Below are 17,640 nucleotides of genomic sequence, written 5' to 3' on the forward strand. Positions count from 1 at the left end.
TCCAGAGGCCCACGTGAGCTCCATTGAACCTCAAGTCTCTCTTTAAACTCTGCTCTCATGTTCCAACTTATATTAGACCGGTCTGTCTTCTGCTCAAAGCTCTCCAATGGCTTCCCAAGTCAAAATAAAGTCCAGTGCTACATGGCCTCCAGAGTCCTACAGGATCCAGACCCTGGAACTTGCATTCATCTCCTTCCTTCCTCCCGCTCCACCTAGGAGGCTCCTGTCACACCGCCCTGCCCCAACTGTGCCATGCACGGCCCTGCCCCAGGGCCTTTGCACCTGCTGCTGCGCTAGTCGGTCACGCTCTCCCCTGAGGAAACCACACGCCTCCCACCCCCTTCAATCACACCACATGCGAGAGCCAGCCCCAAGGGTCCCACCTGAAATCACACCCTCTGCCACTCCCTAGCTCCTTGCCCTGGTTTACTTTTCTTCAGATCACTTATCTCACACCCACAAAGGGCCGTGTAGGCGCAGAATGAGTATCTGTGAGAGACGAAGGCTCCAACGATCCACTTTCATATTTCATTTGAATTCTTAGAAACTTTTCCAGTGTCATTCATATATCAATACCCTTACAAAGTATTCTTATCGGGGTCCAAGTCTCAGGCTTTCCTGTCCACAACTTGAACCTCATTTCAAAAACGTCCGCTGCATTTGGAGTTTGTTCAGGGAGAAAAGTGGGAACTGGGGGGTCAGGCTGCCTGGGCTTTGTCCCCAGCTCTGCCATTTACAGCAGGGCGAGACCTCAACCTCCCAGAATCTTGTCTTTAAAAGGGGGATAACTATAACAATAACCTCTTAAATACGTGGGAGGATTCAACAAGGCAACAGCCACAACAGTAATAATAGCTACCTGTGATTGACAGGTATGAGGACAAACTGAAATCCAGAAAAGTATCTTAGGCATAGTTACTATATTAGTTTCTTGTTGCTTTTGTAACAAGTTACCCCAAAACTATTGTCTGAAAACAACACAAATATATTACCTTATAGTTCAGGAGGTCAGAAGTCTGCAGTGGGTCTCCGTGGCTAAAATCAAGGTGTGGGCAAAGCTGTGTTCCTTCTGGCGGCTCCAGGAAGGAATCTGTTTCCTGGCCTTTTCCAGCTTCTAGAGGTGCCTGTGCGCCTTGGCTGGTGGGCCCTCCCCCACTTGCAAAGCCAGCACTGTCACGTCTTCAAATCTCTCTTATTCTGACTCTCCTGCCTCCTTTTCCCACGTTATGGACCCTCGTGATGACATTGGGCCACCTGGATAATCCAGGATCGTCTCCCCGTATCAAGGCCCTTAATCTAATCACACCTCCAAAGGTCCTTCACAGATTCTGGAGATCAGGACATGAACGGTGCTGGGAAGCTGTTATCCTGCCTATTAAGCGACAGAACTGGGGTTGGCATCCAGCTGGTCTCTTGACGGCTGTGCTACAGTAGGACACGGAAAGCCCTGGGAGTAACGAAGGCAGGGTGGAAAACTTGCATCTCAGATTCGGGTTTTTGTCTTCGACATTGAACAAGACCATTCATCCCCTCTGCCCTGCTCACCGGCTATGGGTGCCAGAGCAGCACAGCTGACTCTAAAAGTCACTTTATCTCATCGAGGCCAGTTTTAAATAATCAGTCTCACTTCAACCTCAAACATAGTAAGTATTGACTTTCAAGAAACCACAGACAGGGACTTCCCTGCTGGCACAGTGGTTAAGAATCCGCCTGCCAGTGCAGGGGACACGGGTTTGATCCCTGGTCTGGGAAGATCCCACATGACGCGGAGCAACTAAGCTCATGCGTCGCAACTACTGAGCCTGCACTCTAGAGCCCGTGAGCCACAACTACTGAGCCCGCATGCCACAACTACTGAGCCCACGTACCACAACTACTGAGCCTGTGCTCTAGAGCCCGTGGGCCACAACTACTGAGCCTGTGTGCCACAACTACTGAACCCACATGCCACAACTACTGAGCCCACGTGCCACAACTACTGAGCTCATGTGCCACAACTACTGAGCCTACGCTCCAGAGCCCACAGGCCACAACTACTGAGCCCGCGCACCTAGAGCCCGTGCTCCACAACAAGAGAAACCACCACAATGAGAAGTCCGTGCAACGCAACGAAGAATAGTCCCCGCTCACTGCAACTAGAGAAAGCCTGCGCGCAGCAAGCAACAAAGACCCAAAGCAGCCAAAAATAAATAAATTTATATATTAAAAAAAAAAAAGAAACCACAGACACTCCATAAAAGTCGGTTGCAGAGTGGGAATGAAAGCCCCGCCGGGAGACAGCCCATGCCGCACCCCCCATGGGGGTCAGAGTAGCGGGGCTGCCTGGACGCAGGATGCGGAGCCTCTGCCAAAGACCCAGAGCCAGGACGCCTCCCGCTCCCATAAGAGAGCAACCAGCTGGAGCCATGGCATTGACACCTGGACGGCACCTGGTGGGCTGGGCTGGGCCATGTGAGAGGCAAAGAGGATGCTTTTCATTAGCGCGCAGGTCAGCAGTGTAAACGGGCCGGCCTGGTGGCACTGCTGGGCAGGGGCCGGGCTCTGGGTCCCCGACCTCATTCACAGGCACGAAGACCCTGGATGGAGCTGCCTTGTCTGGAAACACGATCATTCAGAGGGGGTTTCAAACCCTGTAGGCTTCTTGCAGCCTCAGACATTTCTGTTCCTTTCACAAGGAAGATAAGAAGCCACAGGTCAAGTTTCGTACAAGGAACATCTGGGATTTGACCCTTAGCTGGCCACCGTGTTAAAGGCAGGTGTCCTTTCTCCAACAGACAACTGACATTTGACAGTTCTGAGGTTTCTTCTGTGATGTGTTCCTGAATCGGTTGCTTTTTTTCTCTGCTGTCTCCCCACACATTTGTAAGGGAACCACACGTTCACAAGAAGTTCTCCTTTGCCTGATTCTCCGCCAAATGCAAACTTTTCAAACTGGGGGTGAACGTCATAGGTCTTAGTGAGTCACGAAATCCATCTAGTGGATGGAGACCTGCACTTTTTTTTTTTGATTTGAAATGTTTATATTGTAAAATCGTTACCATGATAAGTTTAGTGCACATACGTCACCTCGCAGTTACAAATTTTTTTGTATATGATGAGAACTTTTAAGATCTACTCTCTTAGCGACTTTCAATATATAGTAGAGTATTGTTAACTGCGGTCACCATGCTGTATATTACATCTCCAGGTCTCCTTTATAACCGGAAGTTTGTACATTTTGATCACCTTCACCATTTCACGTTTTGAAGAATAAAATGAAAAAGACTAGAATATGGAAAAGATAGAATAAAAAAGAACAGAAAGCATAGTGAGGATAAGAATTATTTCATGACAATCGCTCCCAGCACTGCACGTGGGGCTGGGGGAAGCCGTGGGGATGTAAAAATGTACTTCCTAGCTTGTGTTGCTGTCAAAGACTTGGAAGCACCGCTGTCAACATGTGCAGGTTCCCTCTCTCCTGGGTCCTCTTGACGCCTATGAGCCCCCCTCAGATACTCTTCTCTCTCTGCAGATGGCTTTGCGCTTCTTAAGGCAGGAGCCAATGAAATGCTTTCCTACTTGATCAGCTCTACAAATGTGAGTCTTCGTGGAAAAAGGAAAAGGGAAACAAAGACCAAAACACAACAACCTGTGCCATTCACCCAAGAGGGAGACAGCCGTGTGAGCAGAGCTCTGGGGTAAAGGCTAGACGTGCCCCCCCCCCCACAGCGTCTCCCCTGCAGCGTCTCCCCTGCAGCGTCTCCCCTGCAGCGTCTCCCCTGCAGCACCACTTGCGCCTGGCCTGGAGGTGCATGAGTGTGTGTGCTCCTCTAATTCACCTCCCTTCTTGGTCCCGAAATAAGTAACAACACCACAGCCTGGGGGCCCCTTCCGCATTGTTTCATGGTCTCTGCAGCCATGCAGCCTCTTCCTGTAATTTGGCAGAAGGGCTGGGGGGTGCTCACTGGTTCCCACATCAAAGGCTGCCTTTGGTGACTGCTGGCCAGGGGAAGGGAGAAGAGGGGCCCCCCGTGCAGAGCAGAAGGGAGCAGGACGTCTGGAAGGAGAGAGAAAGCAAACTGCAAAGGTATTTTAATAGACATGCCGTTTCCATTCTTGGCCATGTGTTTTTCATTCTGATTTTGGTTACTTTTGACTTGAATTATGGAGCTCTGTCTCTTGGTTCAGGCAACTTAGATGCAAGTGCTTTTCTATCTCAAAAATGAATACTGACTTTTGCGGGGGTGGGGGTGTTGGGGATGGTGGGAAGTGGCTGAGACAGAGAGCGTATCACCTTTCAGAAGGCAGGGAATTTCTCTTTTCCCTCTTCCTCAGGGGACTAGAGAGCGCATGTTTCCAAGAGCCCAGGGCACTTTGACAAATGCAGATGGTAAAACACTGCATCCGCATGGAAGAGATCGATGATGCGATGCTGCGGCCCTTCTGCTCAGAGGAAGCAGCTCCTTTCCCCAGAGCAGCAGGATGTAGAGATAAACAGCCTTCCCGCTGCAGAGACGTGGTGGACTCACCCCAGGGCCCCAGCAAGCACTTCCTCACTTCTCCTCTAAGATGCAGATAATCATATTTGTCAAGGGTCGTTGTCATGAAATACGCTTTTGAAATCTTCAAGTGGCTTCTGAATAGTTGAAAGTTGAGCTACAATTTCCAGTCTTCAATGAGCTGCACCATGGCCTGTGTTGGAGCCCTGTTGCTCCCTTGACCATTCCTAGCATCTGGGTATCAGGAACTACCTAGTTCTGTGGCAAAATACAGGAGCACCCTCACTCCTCTGGGGGCAGAGATCAGAGATGGGGAGGGAAGAGGGGCCCCAGGGACACCACTGCCTGAGTCAGGCCCATCTGAGCTGCAGGGAAAGGCAAGAAACAAGAGATAGAGAAAATTAACACTCTGATACCGAAGTCCTCACCATGGTTCCCTAGCCATCTTAGGGACACAGTGTCTACTGAGTGGAAAAATCAGAATGAAAAATAATCACACTGCAAAGATTTTGGTATCTTGACCAATGCAACCCCTAGGCTTGAACCCAGGTCCCCTGCATTGGCAGGAGGATTCTTAACCACTGCGCCACCAGGGAAGCCCAGCATTATTGAATTTTATTATTTAAAGACATTATTTAAACTGTCTTTGCTCTAATAAGAGATGCCACATTTTCATTTATTATTCTATTTTATGTAGTAGATCATCAATGCACAAGGTGCAAAATTTGGAAGGTACAAAAGGAGAAATAATGAAAAGCGGTTCCTCCCCCGACCTCCTGCTCCCTCTCCTCCACAGAGGCAGCTGTGATTGCCAACTAGAGATGCTCTAGACGTGTCCGGTGGGCATGAGTCCCTTCCTTACGCACATGGGGCGGCGTGCTCTGCACAGTGATTTGCACTGTGCTCTTTTCTCTCACACCCTACTTGGAGAGTGTTCTGAGCACATATGCTCCGTATGCAGTGAGCCTGCCTCATTCCTTACAGCTGTTGGCTTCCACAGTCAGGATGAATGGTTTATTCGACTCTCCCCTACCTATCAGCCTTTAGATGGTTTCCCATCTTTTGCTACTGTGAACAAGGCTTTAATGTCTTTGTACATGTGTGTTTGTGTATAATAAATATATACAAGTACAACACAGGGTCTGTCATATGACATCCCTAAACTACAGTGTATCACAGAAAGTGATGTCCTAGGTCCCGAGAGCGATTGGTAAGCAGCTGCAGGGCAAGCAGCTCTTAGCTTAGTCGCTGTTAGCGCAGCTCTGGGGACAGGAGGTGGTCTTCCCTTTAAAAACAGTGGGGCTTCCCTGGTGGCGCAGTGGTTGGGAGTCCGCCTGCCGATGCAGGGGACACGGGTTCGTGCCCTGGTCTGGGAAGATCCCACATGCCGCGGAGCGGCTGGGCCCGTGAGCCATGGCCGCTGAGCCTGTGCATCCGGAGCCTGTGCTCTGCAACGGGAGAGGCCACAACAGTGAGAGGCCCGTGTACCGCAAAAAAAAAAAAAATAATAATAATAATAAAAACACAGTGGAAAGGAAAAAAAAATAGAGAGTGGAAAGTTTCCTTCTCTGACTAGGAAGAAAAAGCAGGTTTTATGCTTCTTGATCTTGGAAAGTTTCTGTCCATTTTTGCCAGGAGGGTGAAGGGAGGGAGGAGCCTTGGAGAGAAAAGGGATGGGAGAGGCTCTGCCTTTCTCTTGGAGAGTTTATTCCTGTGCTGGTTGAGAAGGAAGAGGTGTGAGGAGAGGAGGTGAGCTGTCCCAGAAGGCGGCACAACGCGGGCGGAGGACCGCAGGCCATGGAGTCAACCTCTCCTGGTCTGACCCCTGTCCACACCGTGACCTCCGATGTTGGGCACATCACTGACCCTCGGGCCTCGGTTCCTACCTGGGTGACTACCTCTGCTGCTTCTGTTTATTCGCATTGTTACTAACCCGGATTCTCAGCCTCCTTAATCAATAGAAACTGACGAGAGGCCAGACAGGAAACTCAGGCAAGGCTCTATTGGGGCCCCTGCTGCAGCTGGGGGAGTGAGAGCAAACGACAGCTTCCCTGCTTTCTCCCTCCCTGAGCTGGGCACGAGCTGGTGAGGGTAGGGGTGTGTCCAGGGGTCAGGCCAGAGGGCTGGCTTAGGTGTTCTGTCCACCCCTTAGGTGGTGTTGAGTGCAGGGGGCAAGCACAGTACCCTGCTTTTGTTCCTGACACCCTGTGTTTGCTCCAGGCTCTTCAAAAGTGGCAGTTGGGGTTTTTTGGTCTCTTTTGTATCTTTTGGGTCCAGAATTTGCCCGGACTTGCTCATGCACGCAGTTACTTTTAGTTCCATACAGTTTGTTTGTATTTTGTTGGTCAAGGAGAGGTGCGTCCACGTGCAAGCACTGCAGCAAAGGGTCCCGGGTCCCAGCCTGTCTCACTATCACACTTGTCTTACCACCAACGCCACATCCTCAGTTGCACTGAGTTCAACCTACTGAGGCTTGGCCTCTGTCCCGCTGAAATACATTTCAGTCTCCACGCGGCCACATCCAGGGAGCCCTCAACCCACCATCACTTCCGGCCACGACTCTCAGGGGTATGTCAGTCGCCAGCGTACCGCCCTCTCTCGTGGTCCCCATCGCTGCTGGACAGCCCGCCTCAGTCCTGTGCTTCCTCTTCTGCCTGCCCCGCAAACCCTGGAGCCTCCTGGAACTTGACCTTTGACCCACCCCTCACAATCCATATCCTCTCTTGGGTGACTTGCTGTGTTTCTTAACTCATTTAGCCTCCCATCCACATCACCTGCTTTCACCTCCCCCAAGTGTTCATACAAATTTGGAAAATATTTCTATTTGGATGGCTGTCCCCAAAGTGCTTCCGTTTCAATAGGTTAAAACCCAGGAATTCCCTGGCGGTCCAGTGGTTAGGACTCCACGCTTTCACTGCTGAGGGCTCGGGTTCAGTCCCTGGTGAGGGAACTGGATCCTGCAAGCCACAAGGCCAAAAAAAAAAAAAAAAATCAATAGGTCAAAACTGCGTTCATCCCCAACAAAAACTTGTTTTTTCTATTTTGCTGATACTGGTACCTTCCAGGTTTCCAAGCCAAAGAAATTATCTTAGACTCATCCTCAGTAATATCATTTCTACTGAGTCGACATCTTTAAAATTCTTGAAGCTGACACCCTCCCCCGCCCCCAGTCACTCCCACCCTTGTTCATCGCACGCCTTCCACCGAGCGGCAGCCACCTGTCACAGGTTGGGTTTCCCAGGAGCAGAGTGTGGGCTTTGTGAGGAAGTGCTCCCCCTCCACAGGAAGTGGGGAAACAGGACAGGGAGGGGGAGGGCTGAGCCAGGACGTAGTTTCAGGTCAAGTCCCAGCCTTAGCCGGATCCCGCAGGGATGCTCTGGGTACCAGACTTTCAGGAGGAGGCTGGACTTCCACATCCCCCCACTCCGGGGAATCCACACAGAAGCAGTAAAAGGGATGCAAAGGGACCCCAGGGGGTCTGAGCAGAGGATCTCCTGAACCTGCTAGATGAGCCACTGGTACACCTGAGCCAGAGTCATGTGGCCCAGGGGTCCCCATCCTGTCTGCAGCCCACCGGGCCGCACAGCAGGAGGTGAGTGGCAGGCGAGCCTAGTTGATCTGTATTTACAGCCGCTCCCCATCGCTCTCATGACCACGGGAGCTCCACCTCCTGTCAGCATTATGGTGAGTTGTATAATTATTTCATTATATATTACAATGTAATAATAATAGAAATAAAGTACACAATAAATGTAATGCACTTGAATCATCCTGAAACCATCCCCTGCCCCCAACCCCCTGGTCCATGGAAAAATTGTCTTTCACAAAACTGGTCCCTGGTGCCAAGAAGGTTGGGGACCGCTGATGTAACCAATCAAAGAGCTGAGCAGGGCAGGCTCCACGTCAGCCTTTTCAGAGGCCTCCAGTCTCCTAGCAGCACCCTCTGGAAACTGGCTTTCTTCCCCATCTTAATAGGAATCAGAAGTAGACAAGGGGAGGAGTCCATGTTAAAATCCAACATCTCCTCCTGAACATCTGTGCTGCACACCAGCCCATTAAAGGCTCTGAAAAATCCTGCAGTAAAGAAACCTATGAACCTTGTTTAACCTGGGAATGACCCACCTTCTCTGACCTTGGCCTTGCACGCTATCTCGCTGGTGTCTTGTGTGAGGCCCTGTTACACGTTGCCATCGGCAGACCTCATGGGAGATGCCAGCCCACAGGATAACGCTCCCTGACAGGGCACACGAGGTTCTCCATGGCTTGGCCACACCTCCACACCCTCATCCCTGGCTCCACTAATGCTTGACGTGCCACAGGGGCCTCGGTGGCCCATTCATGTCAGCCAACTGGCCACCTGTCAAGGCTCAGATCCAATGACATCCCTTCCAGAAGCCTTCCCAGGACCCTGTCTCAGTCAGTCAGTTAGTGTTCTCCAGAAATAAATCTCCAGAGATTTATTCTAAAAAGTTGGCTCATATGATTTTGGAGACCAAGAAGTCCCAAGCTCTGCAGGGTGAGTCGGCAAGCTAGACCCCCAGGAGAGCCTGTGTTTCAGTTCTAGTCCAAAAGCAGGAAAAATACTGATGTCCCAGCTTGAAGGTCATCACGCAAAAAGAATTCTCTCTTACGCAGGGCAGGGTCAGCCTTTTTTTTTTTTTTTTGTGGTACGCGGGCTCTCACTGTTGTGGCCTCTCCCATTGCGGAGCCTGTGCTCCGGACACGCAGGCTCAGCGGCCATGGCTCACGGGCCCAGCCGCTCCGCGGCATGTGGGATCTTCCCAGACCGGGGCACGAACCCGTGTCCCCTGTATCGGCAGGCGGACTCTCAACCACTGCGCCACCAGGGAAACCCAGGGTCAGGCTTTTCGTTCTCTGCAGACCTTCAGTGGCTTGGGTGGGATCTACCCCCGGTAGGGAGGGCAATCTGCTGTATTCTGCAGATTCATATGCTGATCACACCCAAAGACACCCTCACAAAAGTCCCCAGAATAATGTTTAACCAATTATCTGGGTACCCCATGGCCCTGCCAACTTGACACACAAAATTAATCATTAGAGACCCTCAGGTTGGGCTAAGTGCTTTTCTTGCATTCCCATCACTTTCTACACTTGCACTTTTCCGTAATTTTTTTAACCATCTTTGTTTATAAGTGTACAGTTCAGCAGTGTTAAGTATATTCACTGTTGTACAACAGATCTCCAGAACATTTTCTTCTTGCAAAACTGAAACTCTATACTCATTAAACAACAACTCCCTGCTCCATTCTCTTCTCAGTCCCTGGCACCCACCCTTCTACTTTCTGTCTCTATAAATCTGACTCCTCTAGGTCCCTCATATAAATGGAGTATTTGTCCTTTTGTGACTGACTTATTTCACTCATCATAATGTCCTCAAGGTTCATCCGTGTTGGATCCTGTGATGAACAGGATTCCCTTCCTTTTTAAGACTGAATAATCTTCCGCCATTTGTATCGACCATATTTCGTTTATCTGCTCCTCCACTGATGACTACTTGGGCTGCTGCCATCTCTTGGCTGTTGTGAATTACTTTGCTATAAACGTGCAAGTGCAAATGTTTCTTTGTGACTCTGCTTTCACCTCTTATGAATATATACCTGGGAGTGGGATACACTTTCTATATCTTAACCCTGACAGATGGTATTGGGATTTCGTCTCTACCAAGCTGGCAACCTCCCTTCCGGTCATGCTAGACTTTAAGCTCTGGGAGCAATGGCCCGAGCTTTATTCATTGCAGTGGCTTGGTGAGGATGACTCACTCAGCAAACAGCAAGGTCCTGCCTGATAACTTCCTCTTGCACATCCTCTTCAATCCAATTGCTCTCAGAAGGATGTCATCTGAGCTTTTAATATCAAAACAGTGCCAAATTCCAGGCACAACTTTTTCATTTCAAAGATTAGAATTCTGGGTGAGTAGGGAAAAAAAGATTCTAACTCAAGCCAGGAATAATAGACAAGGGCTGTTAAGTTGTGCTCCAAACGAATTATTGAGAAAGAAATGTTACACGTGACACTTAGTTTTCTTTAAAAACTTGCTCTAAACGTGACAGCATTGATATTTGATAATACTCTTTCTAGAGTGATAATTTGTGTTTCTTTTTAAGTTACCGTTTTAAACTTTACCTCAAAGGTAATACCAGGAAATTATGCTAATGTCCTTTAATTTTGTCCACAGGTTAAGATATATTGGGTGTCAGACTGCCTTCATTTTAGGATCAGTTTTATTGACTGAAGTGAATGAGTTTAAGTATCTATAGTGATGATATTAATGTGCATGTTTGTACCCCTAGAGGCCCATTTGGAATTCTTTTATGTTGGTTCACATTACTGCTTGCCCCCCAGCCTGCCCTGCCCTTTACATTTCATGAGGATTTAATAAACAAGCCATGGGTTCAGGGCCAAAATGGTGAACGTTTTGTAAATGATGAAATGGAACTTGGAAATATTAAAATAAAATCCTTCTATGTACTGGTCCCATGACATCTTACCTGAGGTTGGTTTAACAAGCAGAGTGTCAGGGCTTCCCTGGTGGGGCAGTGATTGGGAATCTGCCTGCCAGTGCAGGGGACACAGGTTTGATCCCTGGTCCAGGAAGATCCCACATGCCGCGGAGCAATTAAGCCCGTGCACCACAACCACTGAGCCTGCGCTCGAGAGCCCGCGCCATATGCAGTGTGTCGCTTCCTGAGATACCCAAGCGTGTTCATCACCTAAATTTTCTAAATACTCACCTCCTGCCTTCGGCTTTGTAGCGCTGTTAACTTGTCCGAAAGGATCACTCATGTCACTGCTGCTCACCTAAGCCTCTCAGCATTTCTTTCCACCCATGTGGATGCCAGCATCACAGAAACACAAGCCGATACAAGAAGATGTGCATCCCACACTCCGCCCTCGGGCTCCTGGTGCCGAGAAAGCCTCCTGGTCTTAGTAAGACCATCCAAAGTGCTGGTTTCAGACACCAGCATCAGCTCGCAGGGCAATACATGACATCTCCCAGAGGTGAGCAGTGAGAACAGACTTCAAGAGGCCTTGTCCTCATCCACCTGCTGGCAGGTAGTTTACTGCCATTCAGAGCAGTGTCTGCTGAGGACTGGCCTGCCAGGGATGTTCAGCTAAAGCGGTCGTGGCCCTGCCCTGGATTCACGCAGACCGACATTCAGCTTAACCCTCTCCTCTCCATCTGTCGAGACCAGTCCTGGACTCTTCAGATGCCAAGAGGAGAAAATCATTCACCCCGCAGTTATTGGGGGTTATTTCCCTTCCTGGGGCAGATGTCTGCTTATCGTGAGTACCGTGGAAGTGGGTAGACAGGCCAGGATGCTAGAAGCTGAAGGATTCGCCATAAAGCTACCCTGGGTCTCCTTCCAGCTGATGAGCTGCTTCCACGGGGGGACAAAGCCCTCCTGCTTTCCTGTCCTTGCTGGTCCAGCCTCCCCGCCCCCAAATCACAGACTCTGCTTTCAGCTTCGCCGCGGGTAGAGGGTAGTCCGGGGTCCACCCCCTACCTCCCATCTCTCCTTGGAATGTCCCTTCCCCTGGGTTAACTTGGCCTCGGGCCCCATGGCAGGAACCAGGCAGGAGTCGGCTTGTCCTCCTGGCAGAGCTGCTGGGGAGGCCCCGCGAGCCTCGCTGAGTAACCTGCCCCAGGGAAGAGCGCAGCCCGGGTTCTTCCAGGCGGCTCCAGACTCCAGGGGAGGCCAGAACACACCTGAGACGCTGCAGGGTGGAGTTTTTTTTTTTTTAGGTACGCGGGCCTTTCACTGCCGTGGCCTCTCCCGTTGCGGAGCACAGGCTCCGGACGCGCAGGCTCAGTGGCCATGGCTCACGGGCCCAGCCGCTCCGCGGCATGTGGGATCTTCCCGGACCGGGGCACGAACCCGTGTCCCCTGCATCGGCAGGCGGACTCTCAACCACTGCGCCACCAGGGAAGCCCTGCAGGGTGGATTTTTTATCCCCGCTCTGCCTCCTCTTTCTCAGACAAAGAGCCTGGATAGGCGTTAAACAATAATATCACAGGATTTACTAGCAGCCTAAGCAGGCGTCTGTAAGAGCCGACCAAGGGCCATCCCACCCGGTTAGTCCTGCGCACAGCCTCGTTCACCACTCCATGCAACAGAGAGGTCAAGTTCACCATGAACTTGCGGCTGATCCGAAGTGCCAGGTCTCGGGCCCCCCTTCCCCTTCCCTTGGCTGCTATCTTCCTGGGCTTAGTGTCCTGGCCTCACTTGGGATGGCTGGAGCTGAGTGTGAAGCTAAGGGGTAGGGAATTTGGGGGTAACTTCAGCTTCTTCCCCGGAAACCATCCCAACTTCCAGGCATCACTGGTGAACAGTGGCCTCACTTGCCAGCGTCGATGAAGCAGCCGCCTCCAGCTTCCCCAGCGGAAGCTCCCCGTCACCTGCTCTCACCACCTTCCCTCCTTCCTTCCCTCACTTCCATCTGTCTTTCCTGCCAACACTGTCCCTCCGTGCATCCTTCCCAGGAGGCCTCTGCGGCTCCATCACTATGTCCCAAGGCCTTTCCTGCCACCATCTCCATCTGTTTTCTGGCCCCATCGGGAGGGGCCCCCCGGGACGGCGGCTGCCGCGGGCTCCCACCTGCGCTCTGCTCCCCCCGCCCCACCGTGGATGCAGAGCCCACCTCACACCGCCTGTCCTCCTGGGGTTTCAGGGGGAAAGGGGAAGCCAGGAATCTGCACAGACCGAGTCTGAATCTCAAGCCGAATCCGGCCTCTGGATCCTGACACCGAATTAATTTTTGGAGACAGAGTTTTGGGTGAAGTAGAAAAGAAGAGCTTTATTGCTTTGCCAGGCAAAAGGGGCCACAGTGGGCTAATGCCCTCAAGACTGTGTGTCCCACCCTGGAGGGGGTCCTGAGGAGTTTCATAGAAATGGTTCAAAGAGGGCGTGGTCAGCTCGTGGACACTCTTCTGATTGGCTGGTGGTGAGGTCATCGGGAGTCGGCATCAACAACCTTCTGGTTCCAAGCGGTCTGGGGTCTCCGTGCTTGTGAGCAGCAGACAGTGAACTTCTCCCGCCTGAAGGGGGTTTCAGTACCTGCAAAACAGCTCAAGGATATGGTTGTGTGCATCCCTCGAGGGGGAACCAGGACCCTGCCCCAAGGCTGCACTATTGTTTCCTGACTGCTCCTCCCTGGTCTCTGCATCCTCTCCCTTCCCTAATTAGCAACTGTTTGAACCTGCCCTTTGGAACTCAGGGAAGGTCCTGGAGGCTGAATGAAGCCTATTTCCTGTAATGAAGAAATGGGGGACACAGGCTTTTCTGCTCCCTATCAAATCCACAACCACCTCACCTTTCTCTACAAAACGTTCCGCCACATCAGCAGTCAAACAAACAAACAAAACCATTTGTTGTAACGGTGATAATGAATCGGGGACGTCAAGCTGACATCCGTCGACTCTCCGCCTGATTGGCTCTGCTCCAGCAAACAGACGTGTCCTCTGTGTGCGCCCCATGCCTGTGAGCAAGAGAGATCTTTCCAGAATAAGCCACTTCCCCCTGCAGCCCCAGCTGGCTGTGGAGGGCGTCCGTCTCATAAGCACAGGCTGTCACTCTGCCGGTGAACGGTGCTGGCCCCAGTCCCAGTCAGGAAGGGCTCGCAGACCACCTGCTGGGCCCCCATGCTCGCCTCTGGCCAGGTGTGGCTGGCCAAGGCCAAGGGAAGTACCGGTTTATCACTCTGGTCCACCTTTGGGAATGTTTATACATCAGTAAGATGAGCCGCACGACAGGCTCATGAATCGGAGGCTAGGAGCTGGGGCAAGAAGGCCATTACGTATGATTATAATAACAAAAGCAATGAAAAGCAAAGGTTAACGTCAAAGAAACAGATCCAACCCGGAGTCCCATTTAGCTCTTCCCTGTTACAGTGAATGAAGAAAATACAGCGGTTTTCTTTCTGAGTGATTCTGCCTGAAAAAAAAAGTCTGCTGGATGGAGGTGAATAGTGTGCTCCTCTCTGGGCTGTGTCCCTGGCTGGCCCGTCAAAGGCGCTCCTCGAGGGTTGGGGCCCCTCTTCAAAGCTCCAGCAGAGTCGTTGCTGGTAAATAGGCCACTGATTTCAAGAAGACGCTCCCACAGACGGTCTGCAACCCAGGCTGCTACAGTTATGGAGGAGGGAACCTGGCTGATTTCTGTGGGAGGGAGAATTTGTTTGGTATGCTCCCATTTGTATAGATGGAGTTTGCTGAAAGCGTTTAAGAGGAAATCAAAATGCCCCAAGTGTTATTTAAAGACACGAATAAGGCCAGTAGGGGGTGTGGGCAGAAGCAGGTCAGGAGGAACCGCCCTCCGTCCCTGGGGAAGAGCCGGAGGACCATCCCCAGAGCGCCCGCTGACCCCTGTAGCCTCCTTTTCAGCGTCCATACCTGCAGATGCTACACCCCCGGGCTTCCTCCAGGTAATGCAGGAAGCGTGATTACAAGTCCTCGTGTGGCCATCTGGAAGGGCAGGCCCTTCTGCTTTGCTTAATTCAAGTTGTCTGCAAGTTGCATCTCAGCGCAGAGCCCTGATAACTGAGCTGCCCAGAGGGACCACGGGCCTGATTTGTTTGCTGCAAAGAGGCCCATGTGAGCCTGTGTATGGAGGCCCTATTATTTGGGGCGTTTTCAGGAAAGCTGATGTGAATTCAGCAAATATTGAAATATAGAAACAAACGTCCCAGTCCTGGCCCATCGGCAGCTCACACTCTCTCCTCTGTTGTTCTAAACGAACGAAAGACGAGGCAGTGTGGAATGATGAAAACGAGGCTACCAGTGGCACCCCAGACAGCCTCCCTAGGCCAGATGCTTTATCTGGGTTATACAGGGTACACTGGAGTTTGCCGGGCAGAGCGGAGCGAGGTGAGGAGTTGCAGCAGGTCACAGGATGAAAGGCATCTTCCTCCCAGGCTGCAGGGGGACCTGTGGGCGGGGCCTCGAGACCTGCTCGCCAAGGTTCTCAGTCCCCACGCTCCTGACCCGATAACTTTCCAAACACGTTCTTAGAAAAAGGAAACCTCTCAAGCGTTTCCTTCAACTGATTTTAGCAAGTCCTGGGGACTCAAGGGACCAATATCGGTGTAGGGAAGTAGACACGCCACAGAAAAAGGGTGGGAGAGAGAGCTGAGTCCACAGAAGGTCAACAAGGTCGGGGAGCCCGGTTATGGTGAGGCCACCTGCCATGTAAAAAGAGAATTGCAAACTGCTGAAAAGAAGGGGAAAGAAAGGAGAGAAGGAAGAAGGAAAGGGAGGGGGGGGGAGGGGGGAGGGGGAAGGGAGGAGGGGGAAGAGAGGAGGGAGGGGAGGGGAAAGCACCCGAATGCCAGGACGACTAGATGAATGTTTTGGACATCTGGTGGTTAACTTGCCCCTGGTCCATCCCTGCAGGAGGCGCATGAATAATCTGGTGCAGTTATAGAGTAATTGCTCAGCATCTAACTGTGCAGAAGTTTCCAAAAAATATTTGTGCAGTGAGGATGGCCCAGAGTTTTAAGAGATGTTTTGAGGTACAAAGAGTACTGCCAGGAGAGGCTGAAGGTCAGACGTTTTAGAAAATCTTTTCCTGGTTTTTGAAGTCCACTGTTGCAATGATGTAGGAAGAAGCTTGACCGTTCCAGAAAGCTCTGCCAGGACTCTCGGGTCCAGTGTCAAAGCACTTTCTGAAATAGGTGGAGGATAGTCCTTAACTTGTTTTTTAGAGGAACGTAAATCAATTTAAACTATGGTTCTTCATCACACGCGAATCCACACGATGGTGAAGATCCATCCACAGGAGACATTCCAGAAATCTTTCCATTATTGATTAGCCATAACAGTGAGTTGAATAAAAACTAGATACTTAACCCTTTATGGTAAGAAGTGTCTCACAGGTCAGGTGAGGTTGAGGTCTGTTACCTGTGGCCACGCCGCTCCATCAGAGGTCCTGGCGCCCAGGCTCTTCCTGGCTAGACCACCAGGTTTTCTGTTAATGACCCTGATTTAGGGGCAAATAGTACAAAAGGATTTTGGTGACCAGGAAGAGAGATGTTGGGATTTTAAAGTTATAGTGTTCACTCATAAAGTTACTTCACAAAGAGTAACTGCGATTTCAGTGTGGTTGAAAATCAACATTCTGAGAAATAAGTAAGGCATGAAAAGCTCCCTTATCGAGGATGCCAGGAAGGACCGTCAGAGGACCCAAACATGGTTCCTTTAAAACAGGCTTTTGCCAGGTTTGCACAGACCTGGGACATTTACATGTTCTTTAAATGGATTTTGGACAGGGGAAGAAAAACACAAAAAACTGCTGGCAAGCAGAGAAGTGAATTGCCTGCTACAGAACAGGACTGGAATCAGAGACCAAACGATCCCAGAGAAAAAGCAAGAGGCAGAGTTTTTCTGGGCCCACAGTAGAAATAGTTTCCTCTGAAACAGCACAGCGTTTCCTGATCCGAAACAGACCCAAAGGAGCTGCGGCGGGAACGGCTGCCTTTCATTGGACGTTAAGCCACCGGACAGAACCGTTCCTACTGACTTAGCAAAGGCACCCTGGAAACTTGTGTCAGATGCTCAAATATGCAGGAACCAACGACGGCAAAGTCCGGGACCCCGGAGCTGCTCGTGGATTTGACTCCAAGTCAGATGTGTTTGGAGGCTTTACACACGACCGTTTACACCCAGTAAGTCAAAGTTTATGGAAAGGAGCAGGAAGAAACGGGATGTGGAAACTCTGCATCTTGACGAGGAACCAGGCATCTTCCCTCCAAACCAGAGCGTGAGGGGCAGGGGCAGGGGCAGGGTTTGGCTTTGGTGAGGGCTGAGCTTTTCCTGAACGTCGACCAGGCACAGGAACAACACTTGGGTCCTTCACGAGAGAGCGATCGAGCCACTGTAACGAGACCAAGTTCTTTCTGTTTGCTCCGTGAGCACCCACACAGGGCCTCATGCACTTTCAGGAAAAGGGAGTGCAGGTATCCTGAGCCCCCTCCCCTCCCCTCCCGGGAGTCCCGCCAGCCTTGTGATCCGAGACATTCACTCCCTCTCCAATCACGAGGCAATTACGGATGATTACCTCTGAATCAGGGTCAAATCATCCGCCGGCTTCCTGCCCAGGGCTGGAGTGGGCGGAACGACTGCCTGTGAGAAATGCTCTCTGCAATGGGA

This window comes from Delphinus delphis, chromosome 12 (genome assembly GCF_949987515.2).
Source record: "Delphinus delphis chromosome 12, mDelDel1.2, whole genome shotgun sequence".
Classification (NCBI taxonomy): domain Eukaryota; kingdom Metazoa; phylum Chordata; class Mammalia; order Artiodactyla; family Delphinidae; genus Delphinus; species Delphinus delphis.